The following is a 22,121-nucleotide window of genomic DNA, read 5'->3' on the forward strand; positions in this document are numbered from 1 at the left end:
ACTTGTCCCATATCCTTGAATCTTATGATATTTGAAGTACCCATCCAATTATTTTTAAAAACATTGTGTGGTTTCCTGCTTCCACTACCTTCCCAGGCAGTGCATTCCAGATTCCCACCACCTGCTGAGTGAAAACATTTTTCCACAAATCCCCACTGAATCGCCTGCCCCTTAACCTAAAACTATGCCCTCTCATGATTGACCCCTCAACCAAGGTGAACAGCTGCTCTCTGTTCATACCCCTCATATCATGTCTCCCCTCAGTCTTCTCTGTTCTGAGGAAAACAACCAAAGACCATTTAGTCTCTCCCTACAGCTCAATTTCTCCATCCTAGGCAACATCCTGGTGAACTGCCTCTGTACCTCCTCTAATGCTGTCACATCCTTCCTGTAGTGAGGTGACCAGAACTGCATACAGTACTCCAGTTATGGCTTGACCAACACTCTGTAGAACTCCAGCATTACCTCCTTGCTCTTATACTCTATGCCACAACTGATGAAAGCAAGCGTCCCATATTCCTTTTTAATGATTCTATTCACTTGCTCTGCAAACTTCAGGGATAGGTGAATAATTACCCCAAGGTCCCTATGTTCCTCCAAGCTACCCAATGCCCTGCCATTCATTAAATACCCCCTCATCTCACTTCTTCTTCCAAAATGCATCATCTTGCACTTAAATACCATCTGCCACTGATCTGCCCCATCTTACCAACCCATCTATATCTTCTTATAACCTACAACCATCTTAGCTATTAACCAATCTATGAATCTTGGTGTCGTCTGGAAATTTGCTCAACATTCCCCCACATTTTCATCTATATCATTTATGTATATAACAAACAATAAGGGTTCCAGTACTCATCCATGTGGTACACTACTGGACACCGCCCTCCAGTCACTCAAAGAGCCTTCTACCACTACCCTTTGTGTCCTATTACCAAGGTATTATTCCAACGAGCAGAAAGTTTGACCCTCCATTACCCAGATTCCAGTTTTGCTAGGGCTGCTTGATGCCACACTCAGTCAAATGTGGTCTTGGTGTTAAGGTTGTCACTGTCACCTCACTTCTGAAATTCAGCTCTTTGGCTAATGTTTGGACCAAGTCAGCAGTGAGGTCAGGAACTGAGTGGCCCTGGGGGAACCCAAACTGGGTGTCGATGAGCAAGTTCTATTTGATAACACTGTTGATGACTCCTTCAGTCACTTTACTGATGAACGAGAGTAGGCTGATGGTGCAGTAATTGTCTGGGTTTAATTTGCCCTGTTTCTTGTGTGCAGGACATAACTGGGCAATTTTCCACATACACAGAATCATAGAAAATCTACAATGTGGAAGCAGGCCATTCAATCCGTTGAGTCCACACCGACCCTCTGAAGAGCATCCCACCCAGACCACCCCTCTATCCTATCCCTGTAACCCTTACATTTCCCATGGCTAATCCACCTAACCTACACATCCCAGGATACTATGGGCAATTTAGCATGGCCAATCCACCTGACCTGCACATCTTTGTACTGTGGGAGGAAACTGGAGCACTGGGAGAAAATGTATGTGTGGAATCAAACCTGGGTCCCTGGCACTGTGAGACAGCAGTACTAACCACACTGTCAGGTAGATACCAGTGTTGTAACTGTACTGGAACAGTTTGGTAGGGGTGCGGCAAACTCTGGAGCACAAGTCTTCAGTACTACTGCCGGGATATGGTCAGGGACTTTGCAGTATCCAGTGTCTTCAACCATTTCTTGATATCACAAGGAGTGAATCAAATTGAAGGCAGGCATCTGTGATACTGGCAACCACCGGAGGAGGTAGAGATGGATCATCCACATTTCAGAAGACAGTTGAGGGTCAACTACATTGCTGTTGGTCTGAAATCACATGTAAGCCAGACCAGGTGAGGATGGCAGTTTTCCTTCCATGAAGGACAATAGTGAGCCAGATGGGTTTTTCCAACAATCGGCAATGGCTGCATGGTCATCAGTATCTTAATTCCAGATTTTTTTTTAAACGGAATGCAAATTCCACCATGGTGGGATTAGAATCCAGGTCCCCAGAACATTAGCTGAGTTTCTGAATTAAAAGTCTAGTAATAATAACACTAGGCCATTGCCTTCCTACCTTTTCCTTATTCATCAATTGTCAAGTCAATGTATTCTGAATTTGGAACTCCTATACAGGAGTGCTATTTGTCAATCCAAGCAGTTTTCAAAACTGATCATCCTACCATATAGAAAATGTTCTGCAGAAATGGGAATTTGGGAAGTGAATGCTGCAGGCATTCTTCATGCACAAAATGTACAGTGTTATAAAATAAGTGCAAAATTTCATATGAAGTTCTGGGATAGAAATCTCTTTTCTTGGCAAGCAGAGATGATACAAAAAAAAACTTTATAAAGCAGCCCAGCAAGCAACTTCCAAAAATGTTTCCTGGTAGTTATCTCGAGTTCAAACCTAATTTGCAAAAATAGTTTGAGTATTTAAGAAACTGCATTTTAAGTTATATTTTCTCTCAGTCATCCATTTTGGTAGTCACCTCCACAGATATAGTCAATGGTACAATTGCCTGATAAAGCCAAGGGCACATTTATGTAATGTTGGGAGATAACTGCATGGTCAGTCTTCCCTCCCTCATTTTAATGACTTCACAGATGGGCAAACTTGTCCCCTTGAGGAGGGCTGAACATGAATAATTCCAGTTCAGGTCTCCACATTGATAGTACAGTATGACAACATTACAGCTATTAGATTTCTTAGCAATTCAGGGAACCTGTTCAGGATCCATGTTTAAAGAAAATCAATGTAATTTTCCCAAATGCAGTTTTGAGAAATGGTTTCAAGTTTATTATCAGTGCAATTTGTCCACACATTTTCAACATTGGTGTTAGGATGAGACTGAAGCCCATGTTTCAGATAAAAAACAACATTCACTCTGCAACCCATCTTCTTAATCATGATAGGTTTAAAACAAAAAGGACTGGATGAATTCTTCATAGTTAGAGTTTTAAGTTCAAGTAATTAGAGTAAGGAACAGTAACAGCAGGCTTGGCAGGGCAGCCTAAGTGGATCAACGGTCTTCTGCCCTAAGCATTTCTAGGTCAGTATGTTCAATTCATATGTTTGTTTTTAATCATTAATGGGATGTGGGCATCACTGACTAGCCAGCATTTATTGCCCATCCTTAATTGCCCAGAGGGCAGTTCAGAGTCAACCACATTGCTGTGGGTCTGGGGTCACGTGTAGGCCGGACCAGGTAAGGATGGCAGTTTCCTTCCCTAAATGGCATTAGCGGACAATGGATTCATGGTCATCATTAGATCCTTAATTCCAGATTTTTTTTTTTATTGGATTCAAATGTCACCATCTGCCATGGCGGAATTCGAACCTGGGTCCCCAGAACATTATCCGGGTCTCTGAACAGTCCAGCGACAATACCACTCGGCCATCGCCTCCCCTATGTAATGGACAATTAATTGACAGTGACTTTGTGGTATCCAGCAACATTAGATTGGAATCTCAAATCTTGCTCTGCACATTAAAGCAACTGGGGGAGGGGTAGAAGAATAAGGACAAATAATGTGTTTCTCCAGCAGCATGGTAACCCCCTTACTCCCAGGCAAATTTAAAGAACTTCCAGAGGTGGATTAATTTCTGGTCCACTAACAGCCTCGCTGTTAGCACTATTGTGTTTTCTAGCATCAATTGATTTGTGATTTACATATAAATTAGACAATTACTACACAAGTCTGTATTTAGCATATAAAATTAATTTACAATTCTTGCCATTCGTAAATCTCCAACACACTTTAAGATGACACTTGGTTAGAAGATGGAAGTGGTCTGCAGGACTGAAAACCTGAAGATATGAACAATTACGTGGCAATTTCTAAAATTAAGCCAGTTCAAATATGTTCACCTTTCTAAAAATTAATTAAATAACCACTAGTGATCAATATAAATAATAAAATGTTAGCAAGAGATTTCAGTCCAATATTGCAACTTATTTCACAAGTAGTTCACACAGGGATGCATTACATACAGCATTTAAGATTGCGTCTCTCCCTCCTCCTGTAACTGCACTGTTTCTTTTTGCCAAGTACACCATGCAAAAACAGAAACTCATCAATCCTGCAAGTTTAACCTTGTCACTGTTGAAATTCACTAGGGTAAGGGTACATTTTAATACTTTCAGCTCCCTTAAGGCTATGCAAAATGAACCATGATTCTTTGATTTTTCGTATTAAAAGTAGATTTGAGCCAGTGATTTGTAACAGGTTTCCTCCCCTTCACAGCATTTTTTTCAGAATATCATTAGCAGAGGTAAGTGAGGTAAGGTATTTCATGGTTGATACAGATTCATATTAAGCAGCATATTACCACTTCTTCATTGTTAGATTTAGTGCTTTCTGTAGGAGTTTCAAAACTTAATACGGGGCAGTGCAGTATAATGGAATATATACAATAACATGAACCATTACAAAGCTGGAAGATTGCAGGTTCAATTACCATCTTAATTTTTGATTGAATACTGTCAGGTAGAGAAATATTGAACAGAAATTGGAGATGAGGGGGAGAAGATAGGGAGGGATTATCCTGTCTGAGCAGTACAATGGGACTGGCCATGTGGATCCCAAGGATCTCTCTTTCTGCTGTTACAATTTCCTTTACTTCTCACTGACTGGTCAAATGGATATTGGAAAATATTTTGGAGCAAATAGTTCTGGTACTCTTTGCAGTAACAGTGTCATGGGATCAGATAGATCAAAGATAAAAAGACCAGCATGCGTGGGAAGTGAGCCTGAGCCACTAACTGCAAGAGAAGACAAAAAAAGAGGAAAATAAAATATAGAATTACACAATTATAAAGTGAACAGAGAAAATCTGGCATGAAGGTAGTCTCCAAACATTATTTTGCAATTAGACAACAGGTATACATATTTCCTCGGTTAATGGTTATATGATTGAAATATTTACTCATTACATATCCACATTTAGAGATACACAGTTTTCCACAATTCTAAGGGAAGATCATTGAGCAGTTTTCTTACAATATAGTATAGTATAGTACCTCAAACCTGACTGTCTAAAAACTGGAGCTGTCTGAAAACCAGACTTTTTTTTTGAAATGGCATTCTGGTCTAGTCCAGGGTTTGTTTTCACTTCAGATGCCGTAATATTGAACATCTACCAGTTCATTTTCTTTTCCTTGATCATCTTCTTTCACTTTTGCCCATTGCTAATGGGAGGCAGTGGTGTTGTAGTGCAGTGGGAATGTCACTGGACGAATAATCCAGAGCCTTAGGCTAATATTCTGACTAGATGGGCTTGAATCCCACCATGACACAAAAGGAGATAACACAGCATGGAGCTGGATGAACACAGCAGGCCAGGCAGCATCAGAGGAGCAGGAAAGCTGACGTTTCAGGTCGGGACCCTTCTTCAGAAATGGGGAGGGGTGAGGGGAGCTGAGAAATGAATAGAAAGAGAAGAGGTGGGGCTGGGGAACGTAGGTGATAGGTGACTGCAGGTAGGCAGTGGTGGGGATTGGTCAGTGAAGTGGGAGGGGCGGACAGGTGGGAGAGATGTATCAGGTCAAGGAGGCGGGGATGAGATGGAGGGTTGGTCATGGGATGAGGCCGGGGGGGGGGGGGTGGTGGTGGTGCGGTGGGGAAATTTTAAAATTGGTGAAATCCACGTTTACACCATTGGACTGTAATATGAGATGCTACTCCTCCAGTTTGCGGGTGGCAACATTGTGACACTAGAGGAGGCCCAGGATGGACATGTCACCCAGGGAGTGGGAGGGGGAGTTAAAATGGTTGGCAACCCGGAAGGTGTTGTCGTTTGTCGCAAAGAGTGCAGATGCTCTACGAAATGATCTCCTAGCCTCCGCTTGATCTCACCGATGTACAGGAGGCCACATCGGGAGCAGCGGATGCAGTAAATCAAGTTGACAGATGTGCAGGTGAACCCCTGTCTAATGTGGAAGGTTTGTTTTGTGCCTTAAATGGAGGGGAGGGAGGTGGCGTAGGGGCAGGTGTAGCACTTCCTGCGGTTGCAGGGAAAGATACCGGGGGTGGTGCAGCTAGTGGGGAGTGTGTAATGGATGAGGGAGTTGCGGAGAGAGTGGTCCCTACAAAAGGCAGATAGGGGTGGGGAGGGAAATACATTTTTGGTTGTGGGGTTGGATCGTAGATGGCAGAAGTGGCAGAGAATGATACGTTGGATGCGGAGGTTGGTGGGTGATATATGAAGACAAGGAGGATTCGGTCTTTATTTTCATTGGGGTGAGCGGGTGGGAGGACAGACGTGCGGGAAATGCAAGAGATGCAGTTGAGGGCATTTTTGATCATCGGAGGTGGTGGGATATAGCAGGTGAGGACCTAGAAACTATCATTATCACTAAGGAGGCAGTGCTGGGCAAGCTAATGAGGCTAAAGGTAGACAAGTCTCCTGGCCCTGATGAAATACATCCCAGGGCACTAAAAGAGGTGATGGGGGAAATAGCAAATGCACTAGTAATTATTTACCAAAATTCACTGGACTCTGGGGTGGTTCCCGCAGATTGGAAAACAGCCAATGTGACGCCATTGTTTAAAAAAGGAAGTAGACAAAAAGCAGGTAACTGTAAGCCAGTTAGCTTAACTTCAGTAGTGGGGAAAATGCTTGAATCTATCATTAAGGAAGAAATAGCGAGACATCCGGATATAAATTATCCCATTGGGAACACCCAGCATGGGTTCATGAAGGGTAGGTCAGGTTTAACTAATTTGGTGGAATTCTTTGAGGACATTACCTGCATGGTGGACAATGGGGAACCTGTGGATGTGGTGTATCTGGATTTCCAGAAGGCATTTGACAAGGTGCCACACCAAAGGCTGCTACATAAGATAAAGTTGCACGGTATTACAAGTAATGTATTGGCATGGATAGAGGATTGGTTGACCAGTGGAAAGCAAAGAGTAGGGGTAAATGGGTGTTTTTCTGGTTGGTTGTCAGTAGCTGGTGGTGTGCCCCAGGGATCAGTGTTGGGACTGCAATTGTTTACAATTTACATAGATGATTTGGAGTTGGGGACTAAATGTGGTGTGTCAAAATTTGCAGATGACACTAAGGTGAGTAGTACAGCAAAGTGTGCAGAAGATATTGAAAATCTGCAGAAGGATATAGATAGTCTAAGTGAGTGGGCAAAGGTCTGGCAGATGGAGTACAATGTTGATAAGTGTGAGGTCATCCATTTTGGTAGGAAGAACAGCAAAATGGACTATGTTTTAAATGGTAAAAAATTGCAGCACGCTGCTGTGCAGAGGGACTTGGGTGTCCTTGTGCATGAATCGCTAAAAGTAGGATTGCAGGTGCAGCAGGTAATTAAAAAGGCAAATGGAATTTTGTCTGCCATTGCTAGAGGGATGGAGTTTAAAAACAGGGAGGCTATGCTGCAGCTGTATAGGGTCCTGGTGAGGCCATACCTGGAGTACTGTGTGCAGTTTTGGTCTCCTTACTTGAGAAGAGATATACTAGCACTGGAGGGGGTGCAGAGGAGATTCACTCGGTTGATTCCAGAGTTGAGAGGGTTGGATTATGAGGAGAGACTGGGATTATACTCATTGGAATTCAGAAGAATGAGGGGAGATCTTATAGAAACATATAAGATTATGAAGGGAATAGATAAGGTGGAGGCAGGGAGGTTGTTTCCACTAGCAGGTGAAACTAGGACTAGAGGGCATCGCCTCAAAATAAAGGGAAGCAGATGTAGGACTGAGGTCAGGAGGAACTTCTTCACCCAAAGCGTTGTGAATCTGTGGAATTCCCTGCCCAGTGAAGCAGCTGAAGCTACCTCACTGAATGTTTTTAAGGCAAGACTAGATAATTCCTTTACTGTTCAAAAAGTTAAGGGTTATGGTGAATGGGCGGGTAAGTGGAGCTGAGTCTCAAAAAGATCAGCCATGATCTTATTAAATGGCGGGGCAGGCTCGAGGGGCCAGATGGCCTACTCCTGCTCCTCGTTCTTATGTTCTTATATTGTGGTTCTTGAAATAGGACAACATCTGGGATGTGCGGGAGTGGTTGCAGTCCTTGGCACAAAATGAAATTTGACTTCAATTAAACAAATCTGGAATAAAAAGATGGCCTAATGGTGAGGCACTTACCCACTGCTGATCGCTGGTTCATCAATATCCTTGAGGAAAGGAAATCTGCCATTGTACCTGGTCTGGCCTACATGTGACTCCAGATCATAGTAATGTGGTCAATTCTTAACTGCCCTATGAGCAAATAAGGATGGGCAATAAATGCTGCCTTAGCCAGCAACATCCAGATCTTGTTGTGGAACAGAATCATTCTTTTGGTCTTTTCCACCCGGTACCTGCCACCCTCTAGGTCACCGTTGAAATCTGGGGGACTGCCTTAGGAGGGCGGTCAGGCACTTGACACTGCTCCTTCATTCCAGTGCAACACCTCTGATTAGGCAGGATCCTGGGCTCAAGGAAGCAACAGATCGAAGCAGTTAACTTGGAACTTGATTTCTTTGCTATGTGCTCAAATGCCTTTATTATATTCAGGGTTTTATTGTATTTAGGCACTGTACATGTTAGACATGGAAACTCCAAACTCTGCTGCAGCACCAGTCTAGAATTTGCTGGATTTAAGATATTGTTCCTGTATTTAATCTTTGCAGAATATGCCATTAATCAGATAGAGTAGTTAAATGCTTTGAAGGACTTCTCTAAACTTTATTGTAATAAATTAGTGTACATTTTCAAAGTCCAAAACTAACTATTCATTGAGGTATGGTTATTAAGTTTGCAGATGACACAAAAATTGGAGGTGTAGTGGACAGTGAAGAAGGTTACCTCAGAGTACAACGGATCTTGATCAGATGGGCCAGTGGGCCGAGGAGTGGCAGATGGAGTTTAATTTAGATAAATGTGAGGTGCTGCATTTTGGAAAGGCAAATCAGGATAGGATTTATACACTTACTGGTAAGGTCCTGGGGAGTGCTGCTGAACAAAGAGACTTTGGAATGCAGGCTTACCGTTTCTTAAAAGTGGAGTCGCAGGTGGATGGGATAGTGAGGGTGGTGTTTGGTGTGCTTGGCGTTATTGGCCAGTGCATTGAGTATAGGAGTTGGGAGGTTATGTTGTGGCTGTACAGGACATTGGTTAGGCCACTATTGGAATACTGCATGCAGTTCTGGTCTCCCTGCAATAGGAAGGATGTTGTAAAACTTGTAAATCTTTTCTGAATCCTTTCAAGGATGTTGCCAGGGTTGGAGGGTCTGAGCTGTACGGAGAAGCTGAATAGACTGGGGCTATTTTCCCTGCAGTGTCAGAGGCTGAAGGATGACCTTATAGATGTTTATAAAATAATGAGGGGCATGGATAGGGTGAATAGACAAAGTCTTTTCCCCAGAGTGGAGGAGTCCAAAACAAGAGGGCATAGGTTTAAGTTGAGAGGGGCAAGATTTAAAAGGGAGCTAAGGGACAACATTTTCACGCAGAGGGTGGTGTGTGTATGGAATGAGTTGCCAGAGGAAGTGGTGGAGGCTGGTACAATTACAACATTTAAAAGGCATCTGGATGGGTATATGAATAGGAAGGGTTTAGAGGGATATGGGCCAAATGCTGGCAAAAGGAACTAGATTTATTTCAGATATCTGGTCAGCATGGACGAGTTGGACCAAAGGGTCTGTTTCCGTGCTGTATATATCTATGACTCCATGTACATAATTTGTCAGAATTACAAAAGTGCACATCACAACCACCAGATGGTAGTATTTAATGGCCTTGCCATTAACTCAGATAGATGCAACACTCCAAAGTATGTGCACAAATTTGAGCATAAAATTTGCAGTCGTACAATATTTTAAAATTTAACAGTATGAAGGGGAATGTGTGAAAGAAACTTATTTTGTGGACTTTTTAGTGGGTATACTGAGTAACATGCTTTCAAATTTAAAACAATGAACTTTGTGATGAATGGCCTGTTAGAAATTATACGGCAAGGTCTCTAAGGCTCAATACTGTTTTGTTACACATCAATGAATTGGATTAGGATGCACAGAATAAATTTTAAAATCTGCAAATGACAAAAGGTAGAAGTGTAGTAAACAGTAAGGAAAATTTATCAACAACTTCAATAGCCAGTAGACAAGCTGGTGGAAACAGCACGTGCCGGATGAAATTCAGCAGAGAAATGTGAGGTGACCCATTTGGGTAGGAGGAATGAGGAGAATCAGTGCAAGCTCCAGGCATGAATGTTTAGCGAAGTGTTCATTGTTGGGCCCCTACTAAATTCTCACAAGCATCATAGTAAAGCTTGATGCTGCTCTCAATGCATTTTTCAGTTAAGTAATACTGGCTATCACTGAAACACCTCATAGATTTCTTCTCTCAATCCCAGAAGATACACGTCCAATCTATCACTGACAGCACAACAAGTGAGAACAACTAGTTTAGCAGAGTGGTGAACTAAACCCAAAACTTGGCTGGTCAACAAATTATAATCTGCCTTTACCAGACAACGTACTGGGGGATTTGATTCACAATTACTTGCAATACGAGAATGGAACTTTAATATTAGTCAAGGAAATTCTACAACACACTTTTGTTAGGCTGTATCTAATCACCTATTTTAAGGTACACTATAGCAATGCCATTTTTGAGATCCAGGAAGTCACATACTTATGAAATGGGCAACCTATTTGCTACGGTAACAAGGTTCCAAATTCTTCTCTTTAGCCGTGCTCTATTCCCACAGAAATTTTAAAAATTCTGACAAAAGGTGCAATTTATATACACGTTAAATATTATAAGTGAAACGGAGCCTCAAAAACAAGCTAACTTGACTTTGTGGCATGTCCAATATTGGATGAAACAAAAGAAGCACATAAAAGATGATAGCTCCAAAACAAAATAATTAACAGTAATTGTGAATTATTACCAACATAAGATAAATGAATCTAAATGCGATTTTGTTGTGATGATAAATAGACCATCCACTAAAGTAAATTAGATTAAAATAATAATAATCTAGGTAAATTAATGAAGAAAATCACTTTGCTCAAGATAAACATAAACAATTATCTCAGAACGAGGTAAAAGCAATTATCTCAGACTACCAATATGGTTTTTGAATCTCAGTGACCAAGATAGACATTTTTTATGTCCCAAATGCGACCTCAGTTGTAATTTCTCCACTCAGATACTTGAGTTAATCTATGAACAGGCACCAAATACATTCAGGAAACTACTTCTAGAAGTTGATAGTGCACGTACAGATACTCAGACTTCTTCCAAGGGCAGCCTGGTTAACAGCCAAACTCAGCTCATGCTGACTGCCAGGGACATGCAATTGCTGTGCCATAGTACCCTGGTGCATCAACCAGCAGACAAATGGACATCTTCAAAAGTTCCAGGGCTACACACAAAAAAGTCTTAAGGTGGTTATAGAAAAATATTGGACATATCCATCAGTACTGTTTCACATTATTACTAGTTAACAATTATTAACAAAGGAATCATGATATTCCTAAGCAATTCTTTTCAAAAGCTGATCTATTTATAACAGAAATGCAACGAAAGTGCAAGGCTGTAGTAGAGTTAATGCATGTTTTAAAAATTCCAAAGAATCTACTATTATCCAATTTCTGAATTGAAGGTTATAACAATCAGAATAGGTCAGGTTCTTGGCCCTTTCATTAAAGCTGCAAAAGATGCAGAGTGCTCTTCTATGGGGCATACTGGAGGGCAGCAGAAAGTGGGGTCAACTTTGGGGTAGTCGGAAAACGGATATTACAGAGCAGTTGCAGAGGAATTACAATGGATGCTGACAATGGTGTAAGACAGGTGACAGCAATTTACCATGACAGCTTACCTGGCAGGAGTAGCTACAAGCAGCAAGCGATGGGCAGCAGGGAGTCCTTATACAGTCCTCCCATAGGACACAAGCTCTCACAGCTCAGTTGTGGCAAGATAACCATGAGCAAAGGGGAAAGCTTATTCAAAACAAATCAGATTTCAGCTTCTAGGAAGGATGAGAACATTGCAAATCTATTTAAGCTAAAATTACCTTCTGACATTAAAATTCCATAAAGTTACCATTTTGACTTGTATGGTGTCTTATCTATAGAAACCACAATTACTTTTTTTTTGGAAAGCTGATTATGATATTGAAAAAAAGTCTGAAGAGTTTGCAAGCAGTCAGTAAATCAAATGGTAACAAACTGTTCTGTAAAAAAGGAATGCTGTGATTTATAAACTCCCTGGATCACACTTTTGCATCTTTTCGTGATCAGTTATGGAACACATGCCACTTCAAGGCTGCAAAAATATGAACAGCAATTGTGTCTAGATAAGAGAAGCATTTAATGTCTGGTACGTGTAATGCTCAGAAATCAAACATTGCAAATCAACTATTCATTACGGTAAACAACTTATGTAAACATATTTTGCAACATTTTCTCTTTTTGCCACTTTCCTCCTCTTCCTGATAATAGCCCGGCAGGACATCAGGATCATCAGTTACATGTTTATTATACAGACACACTGCCCACAAATGTATTTGGTTATCTAAATTTAGTTGGGATGAGGTTGAAATGCAGAGGTGAGAGCATTGCATTAAAACAGCTTATCTCACTTTGTATTCAGATACAAGCCTGGACTATTTCATATTCTGTACAAACCCTCTGACTGACCAGCTACCTCAACACAAATCAGGACTACACCTGGACCATCCTGGTCTGTGTAGCTAAGCGACATTACAATGTCAAACCATTGGGTAATAGAAACAGAAAATGCTGGAAATACTCAGCAGGTCAAACATTTGTTAACGTTTGAGATCAATGATGACCCATCATCAGAAATAATGAATATCCTGTATCAACCAAAACATTTGAGATGATAGGTAAATATCTACATCACAAAAAAATTAAAAGAAAATCAGAAATGTCCAAGTGATGAGCAATAACAGAAGTTAGCACCAAATTAATTTTGAGCTTGAAGTCATACCAAAAAGAGTATAAAATAAGAAAAAGGAAGAAAAAAATCAAGAATAATCCACCTAAACTGAATTTAGAAAAGTGAAACATTAAGCCTACTACCTCTAACTGCACGCATCATGTTCCACACAGCTCCATTTTAGCAGAATAATATATGTGCTACACAGTGTAGTGCCCCACTCCTCATAAAAGAGCTAACTTATAATTTACACTACGCTAGCCTAGAATTATTTTGAAATTGTTTGGCTTTCAAACAGCATGTTGTTAAACTTATAATTATATTACAGTATTCAAAAAGTACACACAACTATCCAATCCAGAATGCGTGGGACCAAGACATGTCTGGATTATAGAATCACATTAGGAAGTCCTATATGTGTGAACCTAAAACACCATGGATATAAATATTTAGCTGAACCAACAGTAATAAAACATTCTAAAGCGTATTCAAGATCTGCTTTACTTTTTCAAATACTGCATCTTATATGCGCCTACTCCCAAAATACAGTACCAAAGTCACACCAGCAGTCAGCTTAAGAGTTCTGGGCAATGGGTTTTACCAAATAACAGATTTCCAGTTTAGCAAGGTTACTGTATATGATGTAACCTACATAATGAAGTAACTTTCTAGAATGAATGAAAAATATTTCACGCTCCTGACCCAAACACAATGGAAGTTTTAAATAGTAATCATTATTTAAGCCTAGTTGCTTGGTGCAGGTTCAATTAAATGCTTAATGTATAACCATCATCTTCAGTTTTATTTGGAGTTAGTACAGTTCCAAATTCTGAATATCTCCTATTGCACCAGTTTGATATTTCAATTTTGCAGACTGTTATGGATTCCATACAAAAAAGCCAAATTATAATTCAACATTATTGACATTAAAGCCTGTTTTGAGCTGAAGATTTATTATTTCCAACAGGAATTTAATTCAGACTGTCAAGGAACATTTCACTCAGGCTTCTTAATAACCAGCAAGCAATCAGGGCTTCTGTTTCACCTACTTGGGAAAATATAAACTCTAAATTAAGCAAAATATTTATATGGTATAGTAAAGATATTTATATGGTATAGTAAGGATGTTTATATTGCCAATCAGAATTTCACCGAAGCATCTCATACATCAGACTGCTGGTGCAAGACATGGGCTGATCTCTGCCTTGTGTACTTCAAGACTCACCTGTATTTCAACCTGTACGTCAGTTTCAATGGAGAACTATCACATTTGTTTGTCAAAATTGTTTCCGAAAGAAGACAGCATTTTTTTTACTTAACTTAAAGTGAGTTAACTGAACTGAATACAACAACTAATCTAACAATGTAACTGAAAATGGTACAACCTTGTATAGCACTAAGTTCTTCAAAAAACTAGGCTACAATCTTGATTCCTTGCCTGTAAAGAGGTGACTGATCTTAGCTGTAATGACAGACTGATTTTTACCTAGTTGGATCATATATTTCATTGATAATGAAGCAATGGGAAGCAATAGCCTTGTGGTATTATTGCTGGGCTGTTAATCCAGAGACCAGATAATGTTCTGGGGACCTGGGTTCAAATCCCGCCATGGAAGATGGGAAATTCAATAAAATATCGGGAATTAAGAATCTAACGATGACTGTGAATCCATTGTCGATTGTCGGAAAAACCCATCTGGTTCACTAATGTCCCCGAGGGAAGGAAACTGCCATCCTTACCTAGTCTCGCCTACATGTGACTCCAGACCCACAGCAATGTGGTTGACTCTTAACTGCCCTCTGGGCAATTAGGGATGGGCAATAAATGTGCCTAATCAGCGACACTCTCATCCCGTGAATCCCTGTTCAAGAAAAGAACTGTCCAACGAAGTTAACAGAGTTCCTATTGTCAAGTAGAAAGACAAGAGCTGATGTCTACCTGGTGTACCTTAAGACTCATCTCGGTTCCAAAAATTGTGTGGATGGATCTGTCATTTCAGAGTGAACCCATTGATAGAGTGGCTGTAGTTATATTCTCTATCCTGACTGAATGCTTAGCCATGAGAATAACCTAGCAACTTGAGTATAAACATTAGGTGCAGAATTATATCTTAAAAGGAACAAAGATCCCCTTTCTCCCAGCCTCACTAATGGAGGCTGTGGAAGTTAAATTACCTCTTGCACACTCCTGTGACCAACATGGGGTCCAAAGCCAGGTCCAATTATTCCATGCAAACTGGGAAAGGGATATTTACTTGACTAGTTTTGGCACTTGTGGTTGCATAAAATTTTACTCACTTTGGGAAGTACAAAATACACACCTGCAATTATTAAGTAACTTTTAATCAAGATCTTCCCTAAGTACTGATATCTGGTTTGCAGGAAAAAAAACCTTTAACTGCTTTGCCCGAAATAACACACCCAATAATGTTTTCCTTATAGCTGAGAACTTGTGACAGGAATGTCACTGGACTGCAGACAGCGATAGTACAACTATAGTTTAGCTGTACACAGCTACTTAAGTTCCGTGTGTTAAGTAGTTCTGTATACTATTTGTAATACCAAACAATTGCATTGTTCTGCTGCATCAGAACAAAAAAAAAACAAAGAAATAGGCAGTTGAGAGGATTTTTTTTTTGTCAAGAGACACTCAAATTTAAATACCAGCCATCTCAAATGTCTAGATTAAAAAATCTTACAGCCCCACACACTTCCAACACATACTTAAGGGCATCACTGCAACAAGTTGATTACTTTTATTTTCTAGAAAAGTATGCTATTTGCAACAATATATTAGAAATTGTGTGATTGAGGATCACTGACAGACAGATTCACTAAAATTGTGAAATAATTCAAGTTCAACCTCATTCAGCTCTTTCAGAAGGTGACAAATCAGGCACACGGGGGAAAATGCAGTGGAACTGTTACACATGGGCTTTCACAAGTCTTTGGAAAGACACCACAGACGAGGCTATATGATAAGCTAAGCAAAGGAAATTAGGGAGTGGGAAACAAAGTGGAATCAAAACTGTTAAGAGGTAAGGAAACAGAAATGAGGAGTTACGGGCAGTTTCTCAGGGTGGTTGGAAGTGAATAGGTGTGTCCTGGAGTGTCTCAGATAACCTCTGGTCATTGCAGCTGCCAATGACCTAAATACAATAAATGAACCATATATTGAATATATACAATGTTGTCTAAAATTTCAGATGATATTAAAATAGCAACATAAAGGATGTTTACGAGACATCGATATGGTGGTGAAATGGGTCAGATAGGAAATTCAATGTCAGTAAACTTGAGGAAATACCTTTGGTTAAGAGAAATATACTTTGAATGTGGAAACATTGAGTTGTGTTGATGATGATTGTTGAAAGTTTGGATTTTGGGATTCAGGTTCACAAGTCATTACAAGCAGCAACTGATGTGGATAAAGCCATTTTTAAATAATGTAATATACATTGGGTTATTTGGTATGAAGTTTGGAATATTAAATATTGAAGACCAGTAATTGAGAAAGATAAAATCTTTTGCAAGACTACAAAGTAAGCTACTGAATGTAGTTTAGGGTTCCAGTTTCAAAGAAATTGAAGCAAGTGATAGGAATTGATTATTTTCAGCATTTGAGTGCTATGGAACTGAAGGCAGACGTCAGAGATACTTGTTATTATACACAATTGTGCAAATGTGGAATACACAACTAGAACTGTGAATGAAAAAGATACTATCAACACTTAGAAATGGTTAGGTAAATGGGGGAACTGTAAGTAATAGCAGTAAGCAGCTGTTCAATCTCAAAATTATGTTGTTATAAAAAAATCATCAGCCTATAACTTGGATATGGGCAAACAGCTAACAACCACCAAAAGGTGGCCCATTTGGAGCTACATAGTTATTACAGGCAAACACATTTTGAAAGAATCTTCCAATTTACTATGCATTTATGCTCGCATATATATGCTTGCAGGAAACAGTATGAAACCTGGTCTCTCAAAATTCATAGCATACCTAACAGTACAATTCAACACATCCATTCTGTAAGGTTTTCACTTTCAATGCCTGGCTTTAGTATGATATGCACTGCAGCAGTTCACCAAGGTTACTTCAACAGCAGCAGCTGCCACTTCATACTTTACCAGAGGGAAGATGAGACAAGTAACATTATGGGATTATCAGCTCCAAGTCATATATGATGTGCTATGATTAAGGCTGAAGGAGTTCTCCATTACTCTAGTCCCAATACTCCACAAGTCAAAACAGAAAGTAAAATACTGCTTTCAGTAACCAAGACGATCAATTCAATATCTATATCAGGCTTTAAACAAAGATCTATCAACTAGGTCTCTTAAGGAACACTATTATTGATTTATTATTGACTAATGATGCAATAACTGCAAAATCCATTGTATACAAGTACAAATACTTATCCAACCAAATAGCCCCAAAACTTACATGCGTTCTTCAGGAAAAAAGAACACAAATTCCATAAAGAACGCTTTTCTGAACTCTGGCCAAGGGTTATTCATGAAGGCAAAAGGAAAAGCGTTGAATTTTTGAGAGCAGGTTGCTCTAATGTTCTGTTCGGAGTGATCCAGTCACACTCGCATAGTTGTCACTGAAATCTTGGAAATACAACAGCCTGCTTTGGAAACACAATGTTGATATTTCTTCAATCACTCTTTAAAAAGAACAAATAGTTTTCACCCCGAGCTCAAGGGTTTGCTTTTCAGAAATAAGGGAGATCAACTGGGCAGCTTAACCTTACCGAGCTCGCATTCAACAGCTTGTTCTTACTGTGGAACCAGTGCAAGGACAAAGGCAACCAACATTACCCAAAGCCAATTTTCATTAGGTGTTAAAAATGGCCTTGTCAACATTGTCAACAACTCGAAGAAATGGGATGTGCACAGATCATTCTGACTTTCCATGTAATGGAAATGACTTTGGTATTGCTGAAATGTTCATTAAATCAGAATGGTTGTTTACCTCCGAGTGCGACCACCATGCACTGAATCAAAAACTTGACTCAGGTTAGTGTAACTGCAGTGTTAGGGAACATACTAAATTATCGATGATGATTAAGTCTTGGCAGCAATATTTTTCCACTTAGTTGACAATGATCACATTGCAATTTTGCAAGATCATTTTTCTATTTTAATATAGATCAATTACATATAAATAATAGGGATACCGGAGTTCATACTGGAATAAGGCTTCCGCAACAACAGACCCACCGTCACTACTTGAACAGTGCTCACTAATGTTTTCTGCTTTAAACAGATTTCATTCTTTTTTAGCATTCTTCAATTTCAAAGAGCTTAAAGAAAGTATTACTCCAATTAGATGCAATTAATGATTATCCAACTGAAATGCAACTCTTTTTAAAAGATTGGTCAACTAGCTGCTGAAAGCAACAGGTCTCAGCAGATGAAATCTCAACTATTCTTACAATTTACTTTGAAAACCCTACACCAGTGTTACTTGTGTTCCTTGCCTTTAGCAGATTTTAATGCCAAATCTTAAGGTTGCTTTGTGACAAATCCTAACAGAGTATAAATGAAGGATCAAATAGTTAATGGATTCATCATATCATTTGTTGCAAAACTACTTTCTGAACCACGACACCTTATTTTGCATGGACACAGTTCATGCAACCTATCACAAAATCTGACTACAAATTCAATTTAAGCTATAACACCTTGTACACACCCATTCTTTATATTAAGGGACAACTTCAGTCAACATTTTTCCAAAGTATTATCATTGAACATATCCTCCTTCCCAACATTTACTAACATGAAATTGATGGCAGGTGAAAGACCAACTGATCCATCAAGTCTACCCATCTTTTAAGATAACATAAGAAATAGATGGAGTTGGCCATTTGGTCTCTTGAGCCTGCTCTACCATTCAATAAAATTGGGGATAACTTGATGGTGCCCTCAACTCCACATTCCTGCCTGCCCCCATTATCCTTGCAGATAAGGAATCGGCCTAACTCAGCCTTGAATACCATGAATGACCCTGCCTCCATTGCTCTATGGAGTAGAGAATTTAGAAGATTAAATGATCATCAAAGAAAAACGTCCTCATGAGTCTCAAACACGAGAACCTTTATTCTGAAACTGCGTCTCCTAGTCCTAGACATTCCCACAAGGAGGGTGCTGGTCATCAAGTACTTTAATCAAGCTTCCCCAGAATTTTACATGTTTCAATACAATCATAATATTCTTCTAAACATCAATGAGCATAACTACCACTTTCACGGCTCTGGCCATCAGGTCAAGGGAATTTACCAACTTTCAGTTACTTTATTTTCTCTAATCCTACTTTTATTGTAATACTATCTTCTTTTAGTTCATCATTCTTGCTATTTCCTTGGTTCCCTATTAGCCCTGGAAGGACTATTATTTTTTAACATCTTTTTCCATAAAGACAGACAAAAAAAAATTATTTGTTTAGTTTCTCTTCCATTTCCCCCATTGTAGTTTATTCTCTGAATGCCTGTCATGGGCAAACATTTGAATGTGCTAATCTTTTCCTTTTTCACATATCCGTAGCAGCTTTTGCAGTTCATTTTTATGTTTGTTACTGTTTACTTTCATGTTTTATTTTCTCTTTTAGTTTTTATGGTCTTAATTTGCCAAATTGTAAAATACTTTCAACCCTCACACTTACTGTTTCTTTTTGGAAACTTTATAAACCTCAACTGTTGACAGAAAAATTTGGCCATTATTTGAACAGTATTTGTTAAATGAAAATGTGAAAATTAGGAATGTTTAGTAATCATACAAAATACATTTAAGTCAAAGAAATTCTGGTTCAGTATTAGAAAAACTGTTATTTAAGGATTTTTTCGTGTGTAGAGGAATACAAATAAAAGCTCAATCTTCTGAAAGTGCAAACTTCTTTCAAATCAAAATGCCAGAGCATTAAAACTCACTGAATAGTTTGATGTATGAAAAGTTCTAATTAGAAGATTCAAATGTTTCTAATGAATTTATTGGCAATTTCCAATGCTGCCATAATGTTTAAGCATTCATGTTTAAACTAGACTTCAGCTTGCACTTGAAAGTGCCTTCTCTGTCCTTCGTGACAATTACTACAGGAAGACCCTGTGGCTCTGATTCTTTAGCGGATGCCATCTTTAATGATGATGTATGGGTGTCCCCTTCCTCTACGCTGCTGCAGGTCAAATGCATGACATCGCTGCATGTGTATCAACAAGCAAATTATAAACCGTGTCAATCTGAGTTAATGCAAGGCTATAATCCCTTTACAACAGATCTAATATGTAGTACGAGTTATGTTCATTTTATAATCTGATAAGAATAGAGCTCTAATAAAAGAATAATGAAGCTCTTTAATGACACTGTTAAAAGGTAAAATAACTTAAGATTTAATCAGTTTTTACAACAGCAATATGTGTTACATACTTGCCCTGTCTATTGCTACTTGTCAGATTGATCGTGGATACAGGTACAAGGAAAGGCAGCTGACAGTTAACTATTGCAATCATCAAATGGCAAAAACAACCATTTCTGATATTACAAAAATTGCATGTTGGTAAATAAGTTAAACTTCCAATAACATATTTGTCCAAAAAATGAACAAATGAATAATGATATGAATAAAAGATTGGAGTTTAAGGCAGTTTCCAGTACTCAAAAGTGTGCTGAGTTATGGAAGAAATCAGAATGAAATTTCACTAATTACTAAATTAAAATTGTGGTTGGTCTTTCAGCCTCTGAAACAGACTCTAAATCTTAGCCCTCACAACTTCAAGCCAATAAAGGGAAGATTCTTTCAATTCAATTTGGGTACATTCAAACCAGATCAAAATGTCGAAGTTCTCAATCCATTGTACCATCTATTTTCCTTTGTTATTCTAATAAGGTTTCATACTAGCTCACAAAAGATTACAGTAACAAATGATTTAAATTATACTGCTTTGCAATATTGAACGGATTGAAAAGAACTGATGGGACTGTCCACAGATTGCAGATATATAAAAGACTGTTTCTCCTTTCAACAAATCTCATGGCAGATGCAACAGCGCATTTCATCCTATAGGTCACTGCTTAGAAATCTGAGTTAAATTGTTTGAGTGAGAACTTGTACGGTTCTCACTCAAGCAGTTGGTTCCAGCAGAGGTATTAGGATTTATTTTTTCTTAAGGTCCAGATTGTCAAAAGGTATCGAGATATAACCATTGCTGTGTGACACTGCATTCAAGCACAGCCGTCACCAAATCACAGTCAATCCCCAGGTCAGCGATAAGCTAAGGCATACAAACAAGACCAACGTATACTGATCTTTGTGCAACGCATCTTATAAATGTAATAGGTGGGATAGATACAATAACTGTATTGGTCATTTCAAAAATTCAAAAGTATAAACAAATTGGATGAGAATGTAGGAGGCATGGATAGTAAGTTTGCGGATGACACCAAAATTGGTGGTATAGTGAATAGTGAAGAAAATTATCTAATACAAACGGATCTTGATCAATTGAGCCAAAGGTTGAGGAGTGGCAGATGAAGTTTTATTTGGATAAATGTGATGTATGGCATTTTGGTAAAACAAACAAGGGCAGGACTTGTATAGTTAATGGTAGGGCCCTGGGTAGTGTTGTTGACCAGACAGACCTAGGCGTTTAGATACACTGTGCTTTTAAAGTTGCATCACAGGTAGACATGGTGGTAAAGGTGGCATTTTGCATGCTTGCCTTCATTGCTCAGACCATTTAGTTTAGGGGTTGGGACGTCATATTGAAGTTGTACAGGACATTGGTGAGGCCACTTTTAGAGTACTGTGTACATTTAATTGGAGTAGGTTCAGAAAAGATTTACCAGAATGTTGCCAGGACTGGAAGGTTTGTGTTGCAAGGATAGGCTGGAGTTTCTTCACTGCAGCATAGGAGGTTGAGGGGTGACCTTATAGAGATTTATAAAATCACAACGGGCATAGAGAAGGTGAATGGTAAAGATCTTTTCCCTAAGGTGGGAGGGTCAAAACTAAGGGGCATATTTTTAAGTTAGAGAAGAAAGATTTAAAAGGGAACTGAGGGGCAACTTTTTCACACAGAGGATGGTCTGTATGTGGAATGAACTGCCAGAGGAATTGGTAGATACAGGAACAATTACAATATTTAAAAGACATTTGGATTG

At 39.2% G+C, this 22,121-nt stretch overlaps 1 protein-coding gene across 2 annotated transcripts in view; it reads right to left on the bottom strand.

The window, feature by feature from the left end:
• The window catches only part of aatf (apoptosis antagonizing transcription factor), a 125,870-nt gene that overhangs the window by 26,849 nt on the left and 76,900 nt on the right, over positions 1-22,121 (bottom strand). The window lies entirely within an intron of this gene.

The sequence above is a fragment of the Rhincodon typus genome, chromosome 26 (assembly GCF_021869965.1).
Source record: "Rhincodon typus isolate 14 chromosome 26, sRhiTyp1.1, whole genome shotgun sequence".
In the NCBI taxonomy this organism is placed as follows: Eukaryota; Metazoa; Chordata; class Chondrichthyes; order Orectolobiformes; family Rhincodontidae; genus Rhincodon; species Rhincodon typus.